Raw genomic sequence first — 24,610 nt, 5'->3', positions numbered from 1 at the left:
TCAATTAATTTAATATTAAGTGATTTTAAAGATGGATGTTCAATAAAAAGCATTTAAAAGCTTGATGGTTTTTTATTAATTTTCATTTAATTTTTTATATATTAGTTTCGTATATTATTGAGAAAGGAAACCCAGAAATTGATATTTTATTATTTTTTTAAGTCTTTTGTTTAAGCTTCATGGACCTTAAAACAAATTTCAAATTGGATAAGTGTTTTGAAAAAAATTATTATTTTTCAAAAATGTTAAAAGAAAATTGCACCTTATTTAAATTAAAATTTTCTTTAGTTTCTTCTTTGTAAATTAATTATATCAATCAATTAAAATTCTGCCAGTGTTTTGGTGTGTTTTGTGTGTGTTTTCTGTCAATTCTTTTGGTGTCAGATTTCAATTTTGTTTCGTTCATTTTCAATGCGTATCGTTTGCTTTAAGGCAACCACAGCAGCAGCAGCAGCAACAACATCAAAATAGGCATTTGGCGGCATTTTTACAAAAGCAACCGCCGCCAGTTGCAAGTTTATTAATTCAGCAACAACTTTGCAACTGTTTTGAGTCAGCAGCAGCAGCAGCAATAGCAATAGCAACAGCAAATTGTCATCCCCCGCGGCTTGTTTTTCCCATGTGAAATTTGCATTTTCATATGCCGAAGTGGTTGCTGCTGTTGCTGCTGCGCAGCAGCAATTGTTGCTGTTGCTGATGTTGCTGTTGCATTTGCTGCTCGGTCTCCACACCTTTTGGCGGCAGCGGCAGCAGCAGCAGTGTTTTGGCCATTGTGTTGATTTATGTTCGCATTTTGTGGTCATTTCTCTTAGTTGCCCAGCCGCGGAAAATGTGACAGCCTTTAGCCAAATCAGCCGACCCAACTGAATATGCATCCCATGCATCCATTTGGCTCTGAGCATCCGCAAAGGCACAACACACAAATAAACACACACGAACGACTACTTTTTGGGGCACTTGCTATTTAAGGCATTTTTTTTTTTAGTTTACCTGCTTCTCCGAGTCGAGTAATCTCAATTGCTAATTGAAGTCGTTCGAAATAACTCACCTGCAAGACAAAAAAAGAGAAAGGAAGGCAGAGATTTAATACAGATCGGAATTCTGAATATTTCTTACAACTATATATGGGTATTCGAAGTATCTTATTCGAAGGCCAAATTTTTAACCATAAACAAAATGTTTTCTATAAACGAAATTTTTTGTCTTTTAATTTTTTTTATTTATTTATGTAAATACCATTTATAAATATAAGATCACTTATGAATGAATTTATTTAATGTAATGTATGATTTTATTTAATTGGTTTCAAAGTGATGAGGGATGAGAATCGCTATTTTAAATCATTCTAACATAACTCAAAGTTTAAATCTACATGAAACTGCAAATTGCATTTGAAGAACATGTTTTACTTTTAGTTTTTGCTTCCAGCCTCTTTGATGTTTGTTGGCTCCTCGCTGATTAGCGATCAACACCTTTCGCATGACCCCAATAAGGCGTTGACCATCGCCGGGCATCGCCCCATTCGCTCCGGAAAAGTCAAAAGTTATGGGTTTCATTAGGCCGCAGTCGATAGGTAAAGATAAAGACTGACCCAAAACAACGGACTCACTCCAAACCTTGGACTTTTCGACTGGCAGACTGGCAGACCGGCAGACTGGCAGACTTCGAGACATTAGCACACACCCGCTAATCTGGGCACATAACTCCTCTTTCGTCGGCTGTTTTTGCTTAGCAAATGCGGAAGCACTTTCCAAAGATGCAGACTACCATACTCCTTCAATGCCGCCACTTATCGGGCGCCCCCAAAAAAAATGCATTTATATATATATATATACGAGCCAGTGTATATATAATCTGGAAAATAGTTGAGCGTAATCGAAATTGTGCATCGTTCTGGCAGGAGGAAAAACCAGGAAAATTCGATTAAAGGCGACCAGGTAAAATGCAATTAGAGGGTGGGATGCGTTATTAATGTGGAGCGCGCTAGAGCTCTGCCAGCCAAACGAGCTGAAAAATATTGATATACATATGCCACATATGTGCGAAACCCCCTACCAAATGCACATATAACATATATAAACTCGGTCTAGGCATGCGGAAGCGAAAAAGCGCCAAAAGCCAGCGAAAAATGTGCGAAAAAATGAGAGATGAAAACGCGGCGACGAAAATTGAAGGCCACATACCGCATTTTAAAATACCCTTAATAAATTGGTATTTCTTTAAACAATTGGTTTTATATATTTAAGTTTCTAAAAAATATTTTAAAGAAGCTATTGCCATACAAATTTAACGAACTTTAAACAAAAGGATATGTTATATAAAATCATATTTCAAGAATAAAATATAAATAAATAAATTCTTTATCAGCTCAAGATAAATAGATAATTTCAAAAATTTATTAAAGCTCGCGAAATGAATTAGATTATCCTTATTTTTGCATAGCTTGCCTTTCGAGTCTTAAATAAAGTCTCTCTAAAGTCTCTTTCAAGGTTAACTAAAATAATTCGATACTACCCAACAAAAAACCAAGAGTATCTGAAGAAAAGGTAGCCAAGGAGCTGCAGTCCAAGACGCGAAGCCAGACTTTATATTAGATTGCCAAGTGGGAGGTGTTCACGCACACTCTAGCGCGCACACACACACTCGCAGTGGCTCACACGCACACACTTGGCACACACAGATACGGGCTAACAAGCTGGGCCAAAACTTGTGTTAAATGAAAACGCATTAAAGCTCAGCGAGCGTTTTCAGTGGGCGTGTTGAGGCTGTTCTGAGGGGTAAGAAAGGGGTCGGTGGGAGCAGGGGGCGTGGCAGGCGGCAGCAGTGGGTGTGCCGCAAATGGCAAACGGCGCTGCCAACTCGTTTTGCTATCCAAACTCAGCCCCTCTAATTCCTTGATTAATTTTGGTATATACTTTTAATCGCATCAATATAAAAAACGGAGAAAGCTAAAATTTCGTTGGAAAAGTATTGGTGCAAATTTAATGATTTTTTGTAATTCTTATAAGTATTATTTTGCATTATTAAACTATTGTTTTTGACTTTCAAGTATTTCAATAAATATATAAATCTTTTATACAAACAGCTCAACATTTTATATTTTGTATAGCTTGGCTTCGTAAGTTTTAAAAATGCCTTTTTGAGTCCTTGATATCTGTAATTTTTTTTTTTAATAATTTAAAAATGTAAGTATTTTTTTACAGCCCAAATTTGTTTATTAAATTTGTTTATTAAATACATTTCTATACCAGCAAGTGGGCCGGGCAAAAAAAAATGCTTTGATAGTCAATTTGCCTTCGATGACGATGACGATGAGGAGATGATGGCGACGGCTTTATCGCTCTTTGTCATCTCTATCTTTTCCTTTTTGAGTGCGGTACGGTCGATGTCTAATTGGAAAAACACGTGAGCACGCACAGCTGCGTAGTTGTCATAATTAGAGAGCACTATATAATATAGCCAATATGTTGCATATCCGAGATCTAGATGGGCTGGCGCATAGAAAATAATGGCCAGCGGATGAGACACTCTATTCCATTGGTGTTCGATATGGCCGAGACAAAATGTGCAGAGGCGAACGGAGAAAACTGGGCGACAATTTGCTAGATTGATTGAGGCGTAGTCGTCTCCCGATTTCCAGATTTTCAAATCTTCAGATCTCCAGAGTTTCAGAGAGTTCTAGCTACCGGGAAACGGGGAAACGATAAAGTGAACCGGTTCGGGCAATTAATGTCTTAAATGCGCCTGCATGGTGTGGCATTGTTAATTAATAACACGGAACCCTCGCAACGACGGCCGAAGATCGGGCCCGCGACTAATTGTTAATGCAAAAATCGTTGCAAGTTAGAAAATCAATTTTTACTTTAATGATCTGACAGGTAAGTGCATATTAAAGCCAGCCAACTGGTCCTCCCCCTTTTCTGGTTAAGTGTTAAGTGGAGAACTAAAAATAAGAGGAAAGTCAAGGCTGTTAAGCGAATGAAATTGGCTAACTCGATTGCAGATTGATCTTGTAAGTTTGTCATAAGAAAAATGAGTGCGCATCAATAATATTAATTGTACAATCCCCCAATAGGTTAATTAGTTTTGTAGCAATAAAGTTTCAGCTCTCTCTTGCTTAGATTTGTTGTGGAATTTTAAGAAAAATATTTAAAGCTTAATTTAAGTATTAAGCATAAAATAAAAATTTATAAATTAAGAAGTATTGGTGAAAACTTTCAAATAGAAACGTATTGAAATCTCTTGTAAATATTAGTAGAAATTTACCGAATACTTTCGTAAATGCAAATTTGAATATGTTTAATTTTAGTAAATACTATCGTGAGTTTTACGTTTCGACATTTTTGCCACACCACTCAACTCTCAGTATCTGGCATTTTGTTTTGGCCACGCCCCCGAAATTGCAATTGCATGGGGCCAGTTTCAAAGTCACAACTCGACCGGCCACACTGAAAAAATTCCTAAAGAAACCGCCCCGAAAAATGAGAAAAAAAAAAGGCAGAAACAGAAACAAAAAAAAAAAAACAAAGTGCAACCGCAGGCCAAAGCAAATAGTGTGTGGAGTGGGCGTGGCCAGGTGGAGCGATGCGAGTTGCTGTTGCTGCTGACGTTGCTGTTGTTGCTGCTGATGTTGCTGTTGGCGGCGGCGGCGCCTGGCAAATGCACAAGGCCAAAAGACTATAATTAAGCCATGCCAGAGGCCAACTTGGCCGGGCCAAAGGAAAATGTGGCTAAGGGAAGGGGCGGTATGGAGTGAGGGGTTGTTTGTGGCCAACAAGCGACAACTTCCTTTTAACCTATAAAAAAATGATACGCAAAGTAAGATGGAAAACGACTTTTATGCAAAATACTAAACAATATCCGTTGTGCGTTGTCAACAAATGACATGAAATTGGCAACGGCGGCAGCAGCAGCAGCAACAACGGCAGCAACATTTGCAGCAGACACAGCAGCAACATGGGGCAAAAGGAGCACATTTCCGTTTCAAGCAATTTCCGCGAGAGCCTCTCTCCAGCACTCGAGTGCCATTTGATTGGTAAGCAATTTACGCAGGCGACAGCAGCAGCAACAGCAGCAACAGCAGCAACAGCAGCAGCATCAAGCGTTGCCTCAGCAACATCACGCCAAAAACGGGCCAAAAGCAAGCAGTAGAAAGGGGCACAAAAAAAGGAGCTCAGGAAAAAAAAATAAAACACAAAAACTTGACGCAAGATCTCTCGACCCTGACCCGCAACAACATGTTGCATGTTGTGCTGCCGCCAGCAACAGATTCCAAAAAGAAAATACATGGTCTTCTCAAACGTGATAACACTCTTTCAACCAACAAAAAATGCAAATTTGTGAAAGTAAAATTAAAGAATTTTAAGTCTATAATTTAAAACGATTTAGTGTAGATTTTTATACATTTTTGTAAAAGTAATTTAAGCATTTTAAGTCTATACTTTAAAAAGAAATAAGCCAGATTTTTATGCGGATTTAAGTCTGTTGTACTACCATATATAAGAAAAAAAATTTAAATATAGCATTTGTTTTAAAATGCCCAGCAAATCGGTTGACATAAGTGCTGAAAATGGCAAATGCTAATTTATGAGGTTGTAAACTTTTATAAATGTCGTAAATCTTTCATAACAAGCTCTATGATATATGGCTGTTTAAATATCAAACAACTATTTAGATATAAAACAGGGCTTTTACGTTATTGTTCAATAATCTTGATCTTTAAAAACTTGAAAAAAAAAATATCAAACAACTATTCAGATATAAAACATGTGTTATCGCTGAAAGATAAATTTTAACATTTTGATATGACAGATTTGTCTTATATTTTGATACCCATGGTAATACATTTTTTTCATATATTTTTTGGTGAGAGCATCCAGGCTAAGTCATTTACTCTTTGTGATCTTGCTGCACCTCTCCATCGTTTGATCTTGTACGCATCAAATGTTGATGTGATGCCGTGTACGCTGGCCGAGCATCCGTTCGTTTGCTGATTTGTATATCTAATTTTCATAATCTCCCAGCAGCAGCGGCAGCAGTAACAACAGCAACATCTGCAACAGCAACATCAGTAACAACAGCAACATGAATGGCCACATTCGCCATGCCACAAGCCGCAAGTTGTTTCTGTCTCTGGTTGAAGGAAAGGAAATCAAGTCGCGCTGGCTCAGAGGCCTCATTTGAATGCGTGCCATGGGATAAAGGGGGTTTTCACAGGGGTTTTCCGAGGTGAAGGTGGCCGAGGGGGCAGGCAACCACATGCGGCACGTTTAGCAACGCATGTCAACGCAACAACAACAACATCATAATCATCCAGCAAGCGGAGTTTGGGGGCAGTTCTTTTGTAATTAACACAGAATCTGCTTCCGGCAAACAGTCACCGTAAAATACAGTCAAGGGAACAGTAAAAATGAAACAAGTAATGTAATTTAAGAAAAAACTTTTTTTAGAAAAACGCAAAATATAAAAATTAAAAAAGTTATGTTCATATCAGAAAAGCATATTGAGATTTATCAAGCATTTAGAGTTCCACAAAGTGAGGCATTTTTGGAAAGGGATATCACATTCAGTATTAACAACAATTTTTCATGACAAATGAAAAAAATGGCTACAGTACCAAATTAATCCTTTATAAAATAATTTTTATTTTTTTTTCTTGCATTTTGTGGCGATTTTGTTTTTATTTATTTACTGTTATGGCAATTGAATCGATAAATTCACAAACAAAAATTAGATCTATTTTGTATAATAATTTTTGGTCAAGGATTTGTAAAGCTGTCCACGAAATTATTACAAATCCCATGAAATATCTCCAAAACCCCGAAAAAAACACATTAAAAACTCGATTTTTCTGTCAAAACCCTAGGAAATAATGGTCAAAAGTTTGAGTGCCATACACCGTTGAATTCGTCATAAAATTTCCAATCGAATGGCATTCACAGTAAATATTGATACAAGACTTTAATATCGAACTTGAAAGCTAAATAAAATCAACAATAAATCAGAGCAATCTTGTAGACCAATACCTTAAACCATAAACCATAATTACAAATATAAAAAAAAACAATTTAATATTATTGCCTTGTGTATCATAGTTTGAAATCTGAACTGAGGTCCCTATTTGTTGTCGCACAAGTGTAAGCGTGCGTGCCAGCAGCAGTTGCTGGTGCAGCAGCAACCTGCGACATGAGCGACATGGGCAACATGAGCAACATGTGTCCAAAGCGTCTAGCGGGTGGCCCCGCTGCAATGTTATGTAAGCTCGGCTGCGACATCTTCTAGCTGCTGGCAACATGCACCTGAGCCCGAGAATGACGAATGACAAGACATGCAAACGAGTCGCCGGGGAGGCCACAAAAAGGGGCAAGAATGGAGGCAAGAATGGAGAAACTGGCAGACAAAGGAGACAAGGAGACAAGGAGACGTTGACAGTTTGGGCCTGGTCGTGGCCAAGATGTCACTTTTCATTAGGCAGCTGGCTGGAAGGCCTGGTATCCTGCAATGCTGCTTGTTGCTAGTAGCTAGCTGCTAGTTGCTGCTGTTTGGGATGATGCATGGGCACCTGTTGCATGGCGGCGTTTTAGATTAGTCGCCTGTAATTAGTTAATAACATGGCAAGGCATGTCTAAATTGCAGTCGCGACATCAAATTGCAAGCGGCTGCATTTTGATGCCTGCATTTTGATTGATGTTGCTGCCGGGCCGGGCTAGCAACACAGTATAGCAGCAACAGGAGCATCGACGGACCGAACAATGTTATGCATATATTTAATTGATAAGTTTTTAGCACATGATAAATTTTAATATTGTGTGGCAGAGGAACATGTCACTCTGACACAGCAGCAACACAAAACAACCGCTGGTCCAGCATCAGCAGCAACAGCAACTGCAGCAGCAGTAGCAACAGCAACAGCAACAGCAGCAGCAGCAACAACACCATACAGCCACCTGTAGCTGGGGCAACATAAGCCGACATAAATCCATTAAAGCCGCACAAATTCCAAGTAAATTAAAAGCAGTTAAACTCAATTGATTTCGAGACGCAGCAGCAACAGTAAGAGGAGCAACAGCATCAGCAGCAGCAGCAGCCACAACACCTCGGTAACAATAAAAATAAACAACCAACGAAAAAGAGGAAAAAATCCAAACTGAAATGGAAGCTGAAACGGAGACCCAGAGGCCTCGGCTCAATAAATTTTTATCGCAGCGAGCGAGTGTGTGTCCGTGTGGGCCAAAAGGAATGCGTTGATAGTGAAACAAGAGCAACGGCAACAGCGGCAACAGCGGCAACAGAGGCAACGGCAGCTACATCAGCAACAGGCTAACGACAACGGACAACCGACAACAGAAGCCGCATTCAAGGCGTTGTACAAACACACATACATAACAACAATAACAGCAGCAACATGAGCTGCCCCACGAGTAACACTAGAAATTTTTGGGAATTTACCCAAAAAACCAAAAATAAAACAATGAAAAAAAAAGGGATACCCAAAAAGAGGTCACAACAACAAGGAGCCCCACATGACTCATATGACCAGCAACATCAACTATCTGGCTTTTTTTTCAGCGCTTTTAGGGTTAACCTCTAGCAAATTGCTTTGATTAAGCTGTGAGAGCTCAACTGAATAAATGAGTGAGTGGCTCACTGGCTAAATGGCATGGGGAAAATGGCAAAAGGACTTCATGGAGACAACTGGCTTAATCTCTTGGCTAAGGAAAAAAAAACCTTAGGGTTTGAGAAAGAAATAAACTGATGGTGAGAAAACTTTGTTTGGAAAACCTTCCATGTTTGTTTAGTTCTGATTTTTGTCTTTCTAAAAGCAATATTTACCAATTTATAAAGGTTTTAACAGGCTACCAAAAATCCATTTTATATTTCATCCTAAATAAGGAAATTACAGTTTTTCAAAATAATTGAACTTTCCTGATGGGCTGGTCTGGTTTAGTAAAATTATTCTCAAAGGATTGTTTTGTCGTTTTTTAATTTCTAATGGTATCATTTTTTATTTGATTGTTTTTTAGGCATATAAACTTAATACTTGTTGTTTTAGGAATTAAGTTTTCCAGAAGGATTCTAATTACATAAAAATTTAGAATTTATTACTTGGCGCCCAGTGTGGGGCATATTAACTTTGCGTTTGCACTGCTAAAAAAGGAAACCACTAAGATTTTAAATAAACCTACTTTTACAGTTGGCTTATATTTGATTTTCACATTTAAACATCCACTAAAAAGTAATATGAATATTTTTTTTTAGCAATTTCCTTTCGCATCGTTTGGCTCGGTCAAAGTTGGACAAATATTTGCCGGATCCAGCTCTTTAGTTTCATCATTTTCCGCGGCACCCACGCATAGTTTTTGATAGCCCAACTGCAACACCTCCCCTCCCCTTTCCAGCTTTCTGGCAGCCTTTGCCATTTAACTGACCCAAACCGCCAACTGCAAAATGCAACTACTGCCACTTGTGCAACGGCAGCAACAACAAAACTTTCTCTGGCCAAGAATGTGCGCAGCTGCAGCAACAGTTGCTGCTGTTGCTGTTGCAACTGCAACAATCCTCGCATGTGGGGATAAAGAAATGCTTGGGGCCCGAAAAAGAAAAATAAAATGAGAGAAATACGCGGCCAGATAGTCCCAAGTCTTCCGTCTTCTAGTCCAGTTCAAAGCTTTTGGTTTGGTTTGGTTTGGTTTGGTCCACTCAAGTCATTCATGGCAATTGAAAGGAGAGGGTTAAAGGGGCCCAAAAGGTGGGCTAAAGCGGCTTCAAGGGGTTAAGGGGAGGAACAGCACCCGCCGCGTGTCGATTGAAAATTTATGATCACAATTTTGGTTAATGCATTTTCGTGTTTGTGCCATGATTACCAAATGTTATTCACGCTCCACTGACTCGCCTGGGATGTGTTTGTGCTTGTACACAGAAAGAAATATGTGATCGATTTGTAGGATCGGTATTTAAGTTTAATACTGTAAAGAAAATCCCATTTTAGATATTTAATTTAATGGATATCCTTTTCAAAGAAGAAACAGAAAGAAAATTTAAAGCTCTGGCATATATCAAAAGCAATAAATAAATAACATATTTGGCTCTTAAAATGTTTGTTCTTTTTCAAAATAATATCAATTCAATTTTTTCTTAAATATTTGCATAGTGTGTGTTTGAGAGTTTCCTTGGCCAGCAATCAATGCCAAAATGGCGCGGGCGCATTGCGACTGCTTACGGTTAACTAAACATTCCAAACGCTCCAAGACGACAAACAAACGCTGGATGCAAACGCCAGGGCAGCCGGCTTTAAGTTTCAGCCTGTGTTTTGGGACTGAGTCTCGATTTTGGGGTCTCAGGTCTCCGTCAGTGGACACCAATAAGTAGCCATGCTAAGTTACAGGGTTGTCAACATCGTATACCATTTTGGCGATTTTAAATGATTTTTGTTGAATAACAGATTGTTTTTTGACAAAAGTATATAATTTAATGTATTTTAAGAAGAGTTTTGGTTAAGAACAATTTTATAAAAAACTCCTAAAATTTCAAAAGTTACAATTTCTGTCCGTCTTCAACTTTATTTGCTCACAACTTTATGGTACAAAATTCTTAATGCTTAAACTTAAATAAAATGTGACCTTGTGGTAATTACCATTTTGTTCATTAATTTTAGGTTTTTTTTACACTACTTCTATTATTTTTATACCCTTGCAGAGGGTATTATAATTTCAGTCAGAAGTTTGCAACGCAGTGAAGGAGACGTTTCCGACCCTATAAAGTATATATATTCTTGATCAGCATCACTAGTAGAGTCGATCTAGCCATGTCCGTCTGTCCGTCCGTCTGTCCGTCTGTCCGTCTGTCCGTCTGTCAGTCTGTCCGTCTGTCCGTCCGTTTATATGCAAACTAGTCTCTCAGTTTTAAAGCTATCTGCATGAAACTTTCCCAAAAGTTGTCTTTCTATTGCAGGTAGTATATAAGTCGGAACGAGCCGGATCGGACGACTATAGCATATAGCTCCCATAGGAACAATCGGAAAAATAATTGAAAAAAAATTATAACTTTGCTGTTTTTTAATTTTTTGTTTTGTTCTTCGACATAAAGCAATGGTTAAATATTTCAGAATTATGGTTAAAATTTCATCAAAATCGGACGACTATAGCATATAGCTCCCATAGGAACAATCGGAAAAATAATTGAAAAAAAATTATAACTTTGCTGTTTTTTAATTTTTTTTTTAGTTCTTCGACATACAGCAATGGTTAAATATTTCAGAATTATGGTTTAAATTTGATCAAAATCGGACGACTATATCATATAGCTCCCATACAAATAATAAAAATATATAAAAGAACAATCAAATAATTAAGCTGCAAATCGTCATAGCTTCAATGTTTTTAAACATATACGCAAGTAAATCATAATTTTAATGTTTTCAAAAATATTTAATTCTTGCGATAGCTGCAAGGGTATATGAACTTCGGCTTGCCGAAGTTTGCTTTCTTTCTTGTTTTGACTTTTTTTGGTCAACCAATAATCTAAAAATTCTAAATTTTCGTGTATGAACAACAGGTGGCAACTCTGGCCTGAAACAATCCATTTCGGTGGCTACACTTGGCAGCTGCTGTAAAACACATTTCTGCTCGTTTCTTGTGGTTGTTGTAAGTTGGTTGCTGGTTGTGATTGTTGCTGCTGTTGTCGCATTTCCGTTTTGCTGTTGCTGTTGCTCCCATTTTTGGGGTTAGGCGGCTGGCAGGCGTAGGATTGTCGCAGGAGAGCCGGGCTAATGTGTCTTGTAATTTGCATGGCCATTTGTGAAAAAAGTGAAAAGCGCATTGCAAAAATTTTTTGTTTCATTTTTGTGGCGAATGCTGGTGCTGCCGCTGCCGCTTTTTTGCGTAAATTATGCGGCATTTTTACCGTTGCCGGTCGAAACAGTAGCACTTACAAGCTCCTTTTTTGGCCGCCTGACTGCTGACCAAAAGTGGCCAAAAACAGTTGGCGCTTTTCTCATTCAAAATAGTCGCCAAAAAGCCCCGAAAATAGCAAAAATATCCAAAAGAGCCAAAAAATGCCAAGAAAATGAGCAACTTTTTATGGTTATGATTGCGTTGTGTCTGCTGCTGTTGCTTCTGTTGCTGCTGTTACTTCTGTTGCCGCTGCGAATGCTAAATATGCCATGGAAAATGGTGGAAAAATGGAAATGCCAAATGCCCCCGCCCCCTTTTCTAGCCACGTGGGCGTATGCTGCTGCTCCTGCTGCTGCTGCTCCTGCTGCTGCTTTCACACACAATTAGCGTGTGTTGCATCTTTGTGTGGGTGGTGCACCTTCGCCCTCCTTTTTCACCACAGCTAAATAGAAAACTGCAGCATGTCCATGAATCATGCCTAGACTTAAGTTGCTGCTGCCGCTGTTGTCGTTGACACAATCAACAGAAGCAGCAGCAGCAGCGGCAGCAGCAACAGCAACAGTAGTTGCAACAACAGCAGCAACATGAGGAGCAACAGCAATTGATTTGGCCAACATACGGGCTGCTGATTGCCAGCCCCTGACTTGGTTTCTTTGACTAATGATACAAACGACAACAGCAACAGCAAGAGCAAGAGCAACACCAACGACAGGGCACAGCAGCAACATGTTGCTGACACGCGCGCATCGTTAGTAAAATGAACGAACACTTGAGATTTTCTTGCAGTGTTTTATGCGTGGGCCCAGTTGGAATGCCTTAAACGTATATATATTTCCTGGGACTTTTCACAGTTGCATTGTTGCTCTTGAAGAATTTCTAGTGTTACTGCTGCACTTGAGAAATTTTGCTCCTTTGCTGATGATCTGATCATGTTATGTTATTCTTATCTGCAGCAGCTGCTGCTGCTGCTTGTGTTGCTGATGGAATTGCTGTTTGTTATATGATAGCTAACCGCTAGGAATGCTGTGTTGACTTGCTACAATTTCTCGACCGATTGCTGTTGACACCTGGATGGCCATTAAAATTGTTTCGGCTCCCGCTACAAACACAAATCCCTGCCGATAAAAATATATATTAATACACAAACACGAGCCTTCGGACAACCAACACCCGACACCTGTTTGCCGCAGAATATCAAAAGAGCACGTGACCAGGCAGCAACATCATTGCTGCCACAGCAGCAACATGTTGTTGTTGCCGGCAAGCGGTCAGCAGGAGAAGAAATATATAAAGAAAAAAATACAGAAACAGCAGCGTTCACCTTGTAATATCATAATTCACACGGTGTACGGTAAGAAAAAAAAAGGGGGTGTGGCACGGGGGCGGACGAGCAGCACGATTCTGATTGTGAGGCTGCGATTGCTGGCGGGTTAACAGCGATAAATCGATTGGGCCAAAAAGGGCAACAGGTGGCCGAGATGAAGACGGGGGGGCACAAAGAAAAAAAACAACAGAAAAACAGGGAATAAAAATTAACTGGTTCTGTTGCTGCTGCATCAGGCCAACAAAAAAAAAAAAAAAGGAAAACCAAAAAAATAAAAATATATCTGGGTCTGTAGGCCAAAAAGGGAAACAGTTAAAACCGGGAATGAAACCAAACAAAAAACACAAAACCGTGATGAAATTTCAAAGATTTCGAAATAAAAGCAAAAAGGAAGCGCAAAAGGCGCGCGTGCAACCTTGAGATAATTTAATCGTTTCTTTTTGAGAGCAAAAACAGGCACACACTCAAATACTGAATAAAACAGCAACAACAACAAAAATACAATTTATATAAATAAAAGGAAAACTAAGCTCACACAAGTGCATGTCGTCGATTTTGCCGATCGGGCCAAAATACATCCACAAACAATTGAAAGCATTTTCGCAGAATGCAAAAGCAGAACAAGAGCGAAAGCGTTGACAATAAAAGCGAAAAACTGCACTGAAAACTTTGCGTTGTCAAATTAGTTACACCCAGAAAAATTGCAAGAATGTTTAGGTGCCTCGGAATTACTTTGAAATGGTTTTTAAGTTCCACTAAGACAAAAACGAAAGGAATTGTACCCTTAATATTGCCTAAAAAAATATAACAAAAATTAAAAAAAAAAATTAATTTCATCACCAAAGGGTTCTCTAAAAATATAATTTAACTCTGGAAGTTTATTTTTTTGTGTAAGGAACTTTGAAGTTACATTTTGTTGCCTACTCCCTTACGAAATATATAACAATAACAATGAATTTATTCCAATTTATTAATAATATAGTATTTTAAAGTACAGCGATTCAAATTTACCATTTAGTGTTTTACTTTATTTAGAAAGATCTCCATTTCAAACCCCCCCAAGTTCCCAACTTTTTTTCTGCTTTATTCTGGCCTTGAGATTTGTGCAAACAGAAGGGAGTTCAATACAGAAGTGGATTTCCTTCTGCGCTCGATCACCATCGTGTTCACAGAAGGCTCTTCAGGAGCTATAGAAAAATGAGTGCTGAGCATCATCATCAGCAAACACTGATAAATTATTTGACAGATTATATTTGCGTTGAACTTTGGGCCGTGCAAGGAAAGACGGCGGCAACATTAATAATAATGAGAACACACGCTGACGGGATAGAGAGGTGGGGCACGGAGAGGTGGCGTTGCAGCAATGCACAAGTGCAACCACAAGTTGATGAGGCAATGCCAGCAAAGAAAGAACCAAAAAGTAAGGTATTAAAGGCAACTTTGCATACCCTTACCAATGTTTCTAAAAAAAAATGACTGCAATACAAAGGGAAACTCCCCTAATTTAAACACAGATTGATTTTGCAAACAAAAAGGTCTTGAAAAAAACAAAACATATTGCAAATTGACAAATAACAGTCAGTTTTAGTTTACTATCTATCACAGGTTTAGTTAAAAAAATTTCTCGTTTGGCCAATTTTGTTTTTTTTTTATTAAATTTTTTGGGAAAATGGTTTTAATTAAAATTTGTTAGTCAAATCAATTATTAGCTAATACATTGTAAATTTTGTGGCGAATTTTAAGACGTAGCACTCTCCTTTTTTAGCCATTGGTGGTAGCCAGCATAATTGCCTTAAATGCATGAAGAACATCTATGAACTGCGATGCCCTGGTCTTCAGCGAGGGTATCTGTTAAAAAGGCAAACTCCGCACTGCAGCTGAGAGAAAGCTTCGGGACTGCTGCACTTTTGCCGTTGCTCTAACAAATGAGCGTCATGTCTTTGCCCGTCGCAAAACAAATCTGAGCAATTTTTTATGATAAATAACACCCGGCTGAGGGGTAAATAGATGAGGGAGGTGTGGAGTGGAGTGTACGCCGGGTACAACTAGGCATAGAGACTGTTATATTTAGTGTAGGCCCCCGGGCAGTTAACGGCGAGCAAAAAAAAAATAAAAAAAAAATAAAAATAAAAGGAAAAGCAGGGGGAGCGGCAAACAGCCGGCAGCTTGTGCAAACAAACAAATCGCCGTAGATTTATTTTAGTGCAAAAGCCTTAACACACTAAATTGCTCAGGCATGCGTGGGTTAACCATCTCGGCTTAAAAAAAACCAGAGGAGTAGCACAGCATCCGAACGAAATAGGGGGGCAGTACATATCGATGCGGCGATGAAAAATACTGGCTTTCAACGCGGTAATTAAAAGATGAATCGTCCTCGTGGTCTATCCTCTGTCCATCTCCATCTCCCTCTCACCTTTCGCCCTCTCGTTCCCACCGCCGATCGAGTTCGGGATACAAATTATGCTTCATTAGGCCAGATAACGCCCCAGATCAAGGCAGGAACATATATCCACCAAATACATTGGCTGCGCATACATACACACGTACGAACGTATGATTGATTAATGCTTTTAACATGTCCGCTGCAAATTGGAATGGAATGGAACGGAACGGCATTGGAATGTGCCGGCGATAGGCGGAAAAACTATTACTAACGGTTACCGAGAACATTTTCCACTCGATTTGCAGCTAATGACATTTCGCCATTTTTTGAATGTATTTCAACAAATGCCGATATAGTTAATTACCGGGAACCGCGGAATGAAACAATTCAAAAGGTGCTTATAATTCTCAAGTCGTACAATTTTCGAGTTTTCCATGAAAATAAAATTGGTCTTATATTTTATTAAGCTTTATGGCTATTTTATATTTAAATATGAAATCATACTGTAAAATGAAACATCTGAGCTAACAACAAAAATATTTTATGAATGAAACGTTTGCTAATAGTTGAAACCAATCAATTAAATAATATAACAAATGGAACAGACTTGATTCTCTTTCCCTCTTTAACAGTTAGATAAACCTGACGAGCATTTGTTTGTATAAAGCAATTTATTTCGGGCTTTTGTTTAGGTTACAAATTTCACAAATTATTTTAATCTGATAAAATATGTAAAAAAGTATCTTAGTTGTAAAAACCAATTACGGGTGCGATTATTCCGAAAAAGTAAACCGAAGGCTCATTAAGTCTTATATCAGAGGATCTGCTTTCCACCAAATTTGTTTTATCGCTTTGTGTTTTTGTTGTATTTGTTTGCTGTTTTTTTTTTACCAGCCAGCTGCAAATTGTTCTTTTAAATTCGCGCGTGCCAAAAATAAATTTCAGCTTAAAAGTGAAACAAAACATAAAAACCGGAAGGGGGCCTCTGTTTCATTTTCTGAGGATGTTACCTGCTGACTTCTGTTTCGGTATCTGTCTCGTTTTTTAATTTTTATGGCCCGGAACCCTTGTCTTAAATGCGTTCGTTTCATTGCCGTTGGCAGCTGTTTGTCGTTTCGTTTTGTTGACCCAAATTTCTTAACCGAAGATTTCTATCAGACGAGCCTGCCAGAGGAGAAGTGCCTTAAAATTGGAACCCTTTTTGGCCGCAGGGTAACCCCTTTTGGTTTTAGTCTAGTGAAAGTTTCTTGGCGCGTGACTTTTAGGAGAAGAAAGCGGAGACCAGCTGTTGCCTAACTGTAAACGGACCGTTAGGTTCCTAACCCCCGGAGAAAGTTGTCGCTTCCCATTAGTCCAGATCAATCTATCAACAAAGGAAATGAAAGATAGTGAAGATATTCGTATTCTACCGTTAGTGAAAGTTATTTTAGGGGTTAGGTGGAGAAAGTATTGCAGATGTTTTATTGTTTCGTAGGTTTTCTCAAAAATAAAATTGCTTGAGTTAAATTATATCACTCCAAGCTAGATACAATAATAAATAATTACATATAAATCGATTTAAAATCAACTATGCCAAAAAAGTTAATTAAAAAAACATTTTTTAAATCTATGCTTTATGCAAATAAATTTTAAATATTTTAAGTATAAATTTGATAATATTTAAATAAGTTTTTTAATTTAAATTATTTAAAAGATTAGTTCTTTTGAAAATTTTTAAGAACTAAATGTACTAAATTAAATAGCTTTTTAAATTACCAGAAATTTTATGATAAACCCTGAAGCCTCATAATTAAATATGCCTACACTAAAGCTTAAAGGAAATCATCATTCCCAGGCTTACCCAAATTACACATTAGATTAGAGAGATTTCCGCATTCGGCAGAGAACTCACCTGCAACGAAAAGGAAAGAAGAGAAAAAATTAATATTAAGTTTGTGGAGGCAAAATGAAGATGAATATGGCCACTCTTATTAATAGACAATCAATCAAGCGGGTTCCGACAAAAGGCCGACAGAACAGACAGTCTTTGTGGGGAAACCCAAACGATCTTGGCCAGCATTTCATCCATGGACATCCATGGACCCCAAGATAATGGCCACTGTATAAGGCCCCATGCTCTGCAATTAAGCGGCAATTCAATTCAGAATCGGAATTGGAATTGCAATCGCAATCGCAATCGCACTGGCAATGCCAATGGGTTTGCGAATGGGAATGGAAATGGCAATGAGAATGGCCAATGGAAGTGCCAAGACAGGGGCACAAAAGGCCCATGGTGCGGAGTCAAGTGCAAACACTTGCGACCTGTCAGCAACCAATGGCCTGCAACAATGGCCTTCTCGCCTTTCCGCTCTGCGAAATTGATTAAACTCATTCATAATGACAACGGCAGCAGCTCCAATAACGAGTTCTATAACTCCAGAACTTCGATCTGTTGCCCTAGCATAAAACTTGTTCGAAATTCAAGAAAGGTTCTTAAAGAGTTACACACTATATTTTAAGTCTAACTTATTAATTGCAGCATTACGTGACTTTGACTTTTACTCAAATTTAAACACTATGTTTAATAATGAATTATCAGCGTATCAAGCCAAAGTTATTAATTTGCATTATTATTTAAGGTACAGTTTTGAATATTCTCATGCAATTTTTGAACTTTATTGAACTCACCGCATTTTTCTTATAATATTTGTTTTATATTTTATTAATTAATAAATTCGTTTTTTAACGTTATGTAACTCACACTTTATAACTAGTTAAATCATTAAAATAATCAAAAAAAAACTGTTTTTTTGGTATGCCATAAATTATAAACACTGTAATTATTATGAAAACCTAAATGTATATATTTCTAGTCAACCCTTTTCATTTCGTTAGCTGGAGTACGCAAAATAAGAGTATCTCCTGTCAGCCGTCAATTGTGGCTAATGAACTAATGGACACCTCATGGCCAAAAGCAAGACGAGAAAAATCACTTTTCTTTCTCTTTTTTTATGCATTTGCTAGTGGCCTGAAAAGTGTGACCAGCTCCGTTTTTGAGGGCGAGTGGGAGTGGCAAAAAATAGGGAGAAAGGAAAGGCGTGGCCTGTAATTTACAAATGCCACACGAATGTGGGGAGGAAAAAAAGATATGATCCAATTCAATTTAAGCGCGTGTCGCATGGCGAAGGTAACAACAATTTCAATGCATATATTTGTATTTGCAGTGACCCAGCTGCAATTGTTGTTGCTGGTGTTGTACAAATGCAATTACAACTAAAACACACGGCAGGGGAGAAACACGGGAAAATCGGGGTGGCGAAGAGCAGGGGAAAGGGCTAGCCAGCGAACAAAACACGAAGAGCCAACATACGAGCAATGAGGTGTAGGGGCGGGGGGTTGCGAGGAAAACATTTTTTTTTGCTCCGCCCACTTTCCCACACCCATCGCATCGAATGACGAATGAACGCGAATGGGGGGCAATTAAAGGGGGTGGAGAAAATGGTTGATTCGAAAATGTTTAGGCCGCCAACTTAATCACAGTTAATTGCAATTAATGTCTTCTGTTCACTTGAGAACATTTAATAAATATTTGGTCACTTCGAAACCACTTATAAATATTTGGTCACATTAATTTAGACTGACTACTATTTGCAGATTAAGGAAATACTAATTACTCATAGACAAAAAGGATAAAATTTATATATATAAAACTATTAATTACATTTTTATTTTTGACGCCAGGCTGCTAAAATAAAAATAAAACTCTCTGCCAGTTTCCATGCCCTTTTCTTTTTTGAGTTTTTTTTTCGCATGGCTCCTCATAATTTTGCATACCGAAAAAGGGAAATGCGAATCAATCTACGCCGTGTTTTAGCCTCGAAATAAGAAAGAGATTGTAGCCGGGGAAATAAAAGGGAAGCACCAGAAGAATTGAAAGGCGTCTGCATTTAGATGAGACAGAGTGGGAGAGGCAATTTTAAATGGGTGGTGGGGGGTTTTGGGGGCGAATGGGGGGCGGTTTTTCCTCTCTAGGTGACGAACGTCATCGTCGCCGCACTCAAATCGTGGGAAAATGTTTTTCATGCTCCTGTTGCTGTTGTTTCTGCCGCTTTTTTGTCGGTTTTTTTTTTGTATTGTTGTTGTTGTTGTTGCCACGTTGCTGCTGTCTATGGGTGTGTTGTTGGTATTGTTGTTGCTAGTTGTTTGTTGGCTGTGGGCTGATGAAAAGGTTTTTTGCCGCTCGCCGCAATTCGTTGCACTGCATTAAGCAGGGCAAAAACACTGAAATATCCCTCAAAAAAAAAAAAAAAGGAAAGGCTCAGTGTCTCAGGAACTAATGAGTCCAACTCATATTCTCAAGCTAAAAATCAAAGTAAATTGTTGGTATAAAGTGTATTTAAATTAAAGTATTAAAATTCAAATATATATAGTTCGATTTATAGAGTAAACTCCGTGTTTGCAGATATGGAAGTTTAAAAGTATATATGTACATATATATTTCAAAGAATTGGTTCCCATGTTAGATTGCCAATTTTAAGTACACATTTAAGTGCCTTTGTCAGATTAAAAAGCACTTCCAAATACGTCTAGTATTATATACAAAGCGTGAAACGCAGCGGTGAATATATGTATAGCATTCACCTGATCTGCCCCTCGTCCATACGGTTTCTTCGCTTATCGCACACGCATGCCGTGACCTTGGTCCTTCCCTCCCACTCCCCCCAACCACCCACTGTCCCACCCCCCAAACGCCCACACGGGCGCACTTTGCCTTCGCGTTATCAGCGGCAAAAAAAAAAATAGCTACGAAAAATAGCAAAAAAAAAATTCCGGCAGCGTTTATCGCCAAAACGGCTGAGCACTTGCATATATGCAATTCCAAACAATTTCTCCGCTGTGCGAGTTTTGTTTCTAATTGAATTTCAGGCGTTTTCAATTTCTTTTTGTCAGCCTGCTTTTGCTTTACGGCTCTTTAGACTGATAATACACAAGCAAATGACTGATAAAGCCAAAGCCGGCAATAATAATAATAATAATAATAGCAACAACACCAAAAATACTAGTACAAGCTCCAACAAAAAAGGCGAATTTATTTTTTGCTACAGTTCAAGGCATTTGCGCTTTAGCACCACGACAGAAAGTCTGCCATTCAATATAAAAAAAAAAAATAAGACAAGAAAGGAATTGTTTTTTTCATTGTATTGCCTTAAAATATAACAAAGAATGGTATAATATACATTTCATTTATTTCAGTTTTTTCAAAATAATAAAAATGCAATGAATTGCAAAACAAAATTAGTTGAAATTGTATTAATTGAATTGAATTTTAAGATTTACCTCAAATATTTTTTCATTTTTTAAACATTAAAAATATAACACAAAATACAAAAATTTGTTAACAACACTTTTCAAAAATATCCATCCTTAATAAGTAAAAACATTTGTATTACAATTACAATTACTGATATGAGTTTCGCAGCCGCAAAATGCATGAACTGTAGAAAATCTTTACGTAACTGCCATATTTCCAATGCACCCACCGCGTATGCTTGACGCATCGCGTATACGCCGTGTGTGTGATCGAGAGACGTTTGACTCACCCTGTTTGCTTATGCAGCAGGCAGCGGCAAAGTAGAACAAAAATAATAACCGCTCTTTGCTTAGATAAGTATCACACAAAAACCAAGATCAGTTTACGGGATGTTTTTTTTTTTTTTGTTATTTTCCCTCAATTTATTTCCTTGGGATATGCATGTGTTGGCCTTTTGGACTTCCTTGAACTTTACATATGCGTTATGCATGCATTTCAAACGTGGCGTTCATTTCTTGTGTGCTCGCCTTTTTTGCACATTACACAAACACCGAAAAAAAAATATGTATATAAAATATTAAATGTGCGGCGGATAATTAGGGGGAATTATGAAAGCGAACGGCACGAACTGAAAGGAATTTCTGCCTTTGAACACGTAGACGCGACGCAGACGCGATGACGACGCGGCAGCGACGCAAACGGCGACGTCAGCAGAAAACGCGTGCAGCCTTGAGAAGATCGCGATAGCGACTGAAAACAGCAGCAAAGTTAGCAAATAGAACATGCAAAAATCACAAGCAAAAATCCCACTAACGCTAGGCGATATTTGCGCGCGTTTCTAAACGCGCGCGCACGCCCAGGAAGGATGTTGCTGCTGTTGCTGCGTTCTGCTGCAGATGTTACCGCTGCTGGTGTGGCTCAAACTTCGCGTTGCAGTCTTATTTGCTGGGAAACGCGCGACGACGCACACAAATAACTAACTAACAGCGGCTGTAGTAAAATGACAACTGAAACCGCAGCAGGCGAAATGAAAACGAGTAACGATAGAGCAAAAAAAAAAAAAAAAAAAAAAATAGAAAGAAAAACAATAAAAAAAAACACTGCACACACACAAGCCGCAGCAAAATAAATAAAATAAAAATTGACGATGGGCAAGCGGCTACGACGACGACGGCAAACGCAGCTGCAGTTGGCTAGTTCTACGGGTCAGAGATGCCAAAACGCTGTCGATTTGGACGGCAAATCAGCGCCTAGATAGCTTTCACTTATGTTACATTACTCTTTCAATTAAATTATTTCAAAAAACAATTTGGCATTATTTTTAACTCACAGAAAGAAACAAGAGCATCTCCTTTCTTTTTTCACAGCTAACGAAATTATATGATTTAAATAGTTAAAAAAAAAAAATTTATTAAAATTGGCATTTCATTTTTCGTACTACTAAATAATAAGAAACTATTTTTTTTTATTTTTTAGTTTTGTAGCCTGTGAATTTTTCTTTTGCTGTTCAGAATATTAAACTACCGATCTAAAAATATAAGACCAAATAGTTCTAGCTTTTTTCTTGTCTTAACCCAGTTCAGCACTGATTCTAACATTCTTTTTGCAAACTTTTCACTTTTAGCTGCATTTGCCGTTGAGATGCAGAGTGAGCGAGAGGCTGGCAGCGCAGCGTGGGAGCTGAACGGGCTGCGAGAGCGACAGGGATGGAGCGAGAGAGCGGGAGGTGGCACTTTGCTGCCACGCTTCGTCAGCTGTTCGTTAGTCGCTTTTAATTTTTTTTTCATTTTGTTTGTATTTGTCGTGTGTGCGGAAGTGCAGAGCGTGGCGTTGGCGGCGACGCCGGCAGCGGCGGCGACAGCGGAACGCAGCAGCGTAAGTGCAAGGCCAAACGCGTGCGAAAGGGAGGTAGTGATGGCGGGAGAGAGAAAAAGGGATGGAAGAAGTGTAGGAAAGGGAGAGATTAGATTTATTTATTTATTTTTTAATTTAATTGTAGTTATTTCATAATTAAATCTATTAGAATTTACTTTATTTTTTAAGAATAGTAAAAAAGATTAAAAAATTTTTTGTTTTTCTCTATAGTTCTTGTAATTTATAATTTTATTTGTTTTTCCTTCAACCATTATTAAACTTTTTTATTTTAGTTTATTATTTATTTAATTTTTGAGCTTTTCTGAAATTTTTATGATCGTAACAGTTACATTGATTGCCTTAAGTCTTAACTTAGTCTGCGATTTTTGTTCTTATAACTTTCCTGTTAATTTTTTTTTATTTATTTTTAAATGTATTCCACTTAAAATTAATTTTTAAATGTAATTTAGAAATTTATATAAGTGTGTTTGTTTGTTTTAACTGGCTAGTGAAACTGATCGCGTTAGAATTGCGACAGCGAGCGAGTGTTTTTCCATTACCACCCACTCTTAACTCACTTGTCACATACACAAAAGGGGGAATTTTAAAGAACACTTAAAAAAGCCAACTAACCAAAATTATTGAAAAAATTTAAAATTTTCTTGGGAGTAACCTGTGTTTCATTTAACATTGGTTGTATATCTGACCATTTTTAAGACAAGTGAATGGATATAGATTGATCATAAAATCCCAAGCGATCTGATTTATTTCCGTGTAGAGAGCCCTTCTCTCGTTCCATTCCACAAACTCTCGCAAAATGCACGCGCGTGCCCTTGAAAACTTAACCCAACAATCAAGCCAAGGCAGTTGTTGCCAACATCGCCCTCCCCGCCGCCCGTTTGATAAGCCTCGGCCACCCACCGTCACCCCCTCAGACACTTATTTCAAACTGTTTGCTGGCAAACAAAAGAAAGTGCAAGAATTGTTCAAATTTTCTTAGCGAAATCAGCAACAAACGAATTCGAATCTCGCACGTAAAATGTTGCTATGAGCCAATGCCCAATCGTTTTTCATTGCCAAACACAATTTTTACACAAATGCGGTAAGGTTTTTCTTTTTCCCCCAATTTTTTTTTTGATCCGCTATTTTTCGCCTAGTTGCGCAAAAATAACGAAAATAATTTGCCAAAAACTTAACGAAAATCACAAGGTATAAGGCGTAGGATCTAAAGTACGCAAGGAATGGGAAAAGGGTACAAGTGGCCTACGGTCACAAGGGGTTAAGGTTTGGCTAGACTTAATTAATGAAAAGTTGTAACAACATTTTTGTTAAGATGGTAACAAAGCCTTAATAAACAAAAATGTATTAAAAATACATTCAAAATAAAAAATAACCTGAAACTTAATACTAATTATTATGGTTTTTTTCATTTTGGTCAATATAAACGAAACTTTTCTGTAGCAGCTTTTTATTGTCCTGTTGTGAACTGTTTGTTTTAAAGAATTTGTTATGTTAATAAATAAAGTGTCATTAATGGTATTTTAAAAAATGTTAAATAAATGATTCATACAGTTTAAAATTTCTTTAAAAAAAAATTGTTTTTTTCGGTAAAATAGCGCATCCATGAAATTCAATTGCGATTTTCTGCGATCGAGAAAAGTGTAAAATGCAAAGACTTTCTAAGTTTGTAAATAGATATATCTACAGACCGATTTACATATCTGTGCCGATCTGTACACATGTGCCGGCGTGTGTTTGTTTATTTTATGTGCGCACGCTGCCAATTGCGAGAAAAAACTACGATGTTCAAGGTCGTGCGGCGAATGCACCTAAAACAACAACAGCAAGAGCAATAAAAATAACAAACA

General features: G+C 38.0%; 1 protein-coding gene across 2 annotated transcripts in view; it reads right to left on the bottom strand.

Annotated features, from left to right (window-relative positions):
- The window catches only part of LOC108137189 (zinc finger protein 316), a 124,915-nt gene that overhangs the window by 66,768 nt on the left and 33,537 nt on the right, over positions 1–24,610 (bottom strand). Inside the window, exon 1 of one of the 2 annotated variants that reach the window (XM_017258772.2) lies at positions 21,178–21,902. The exons of the other annotated variant lie outside the window; for it this stretch is intronic. The gene's annotated coding sequence lies outside the window, so the exon portion shown is untranslated. Of the gene's footprint in view, positions 1–21,177; positions 21,903–24,610 lie in introns of those variants that run through there. 2 annotated transcript variants of the gene reach the window in all.

The sequence above is a fragment of the Drosophila elegans genome, unplaced genomic scaffold, assembly GCF_018152505.1.
Source record: "Drosophila elegans isolate 14027-0461.03 unplaced genomic scaffold, ASM1815250v1 contig_149, whole genome shotgun sequence".
NCBI lineage: Eukaryota > Metazoa > Arthropoda > Insecta > Diptera > Drosophilidae > Drosophila > Drosophila elegans.
The sequence above is the reverse complement of the archived record's forward strand: the minus strand, read 5'-3'. Positions and strand labels throughout refer to the sequence as shown.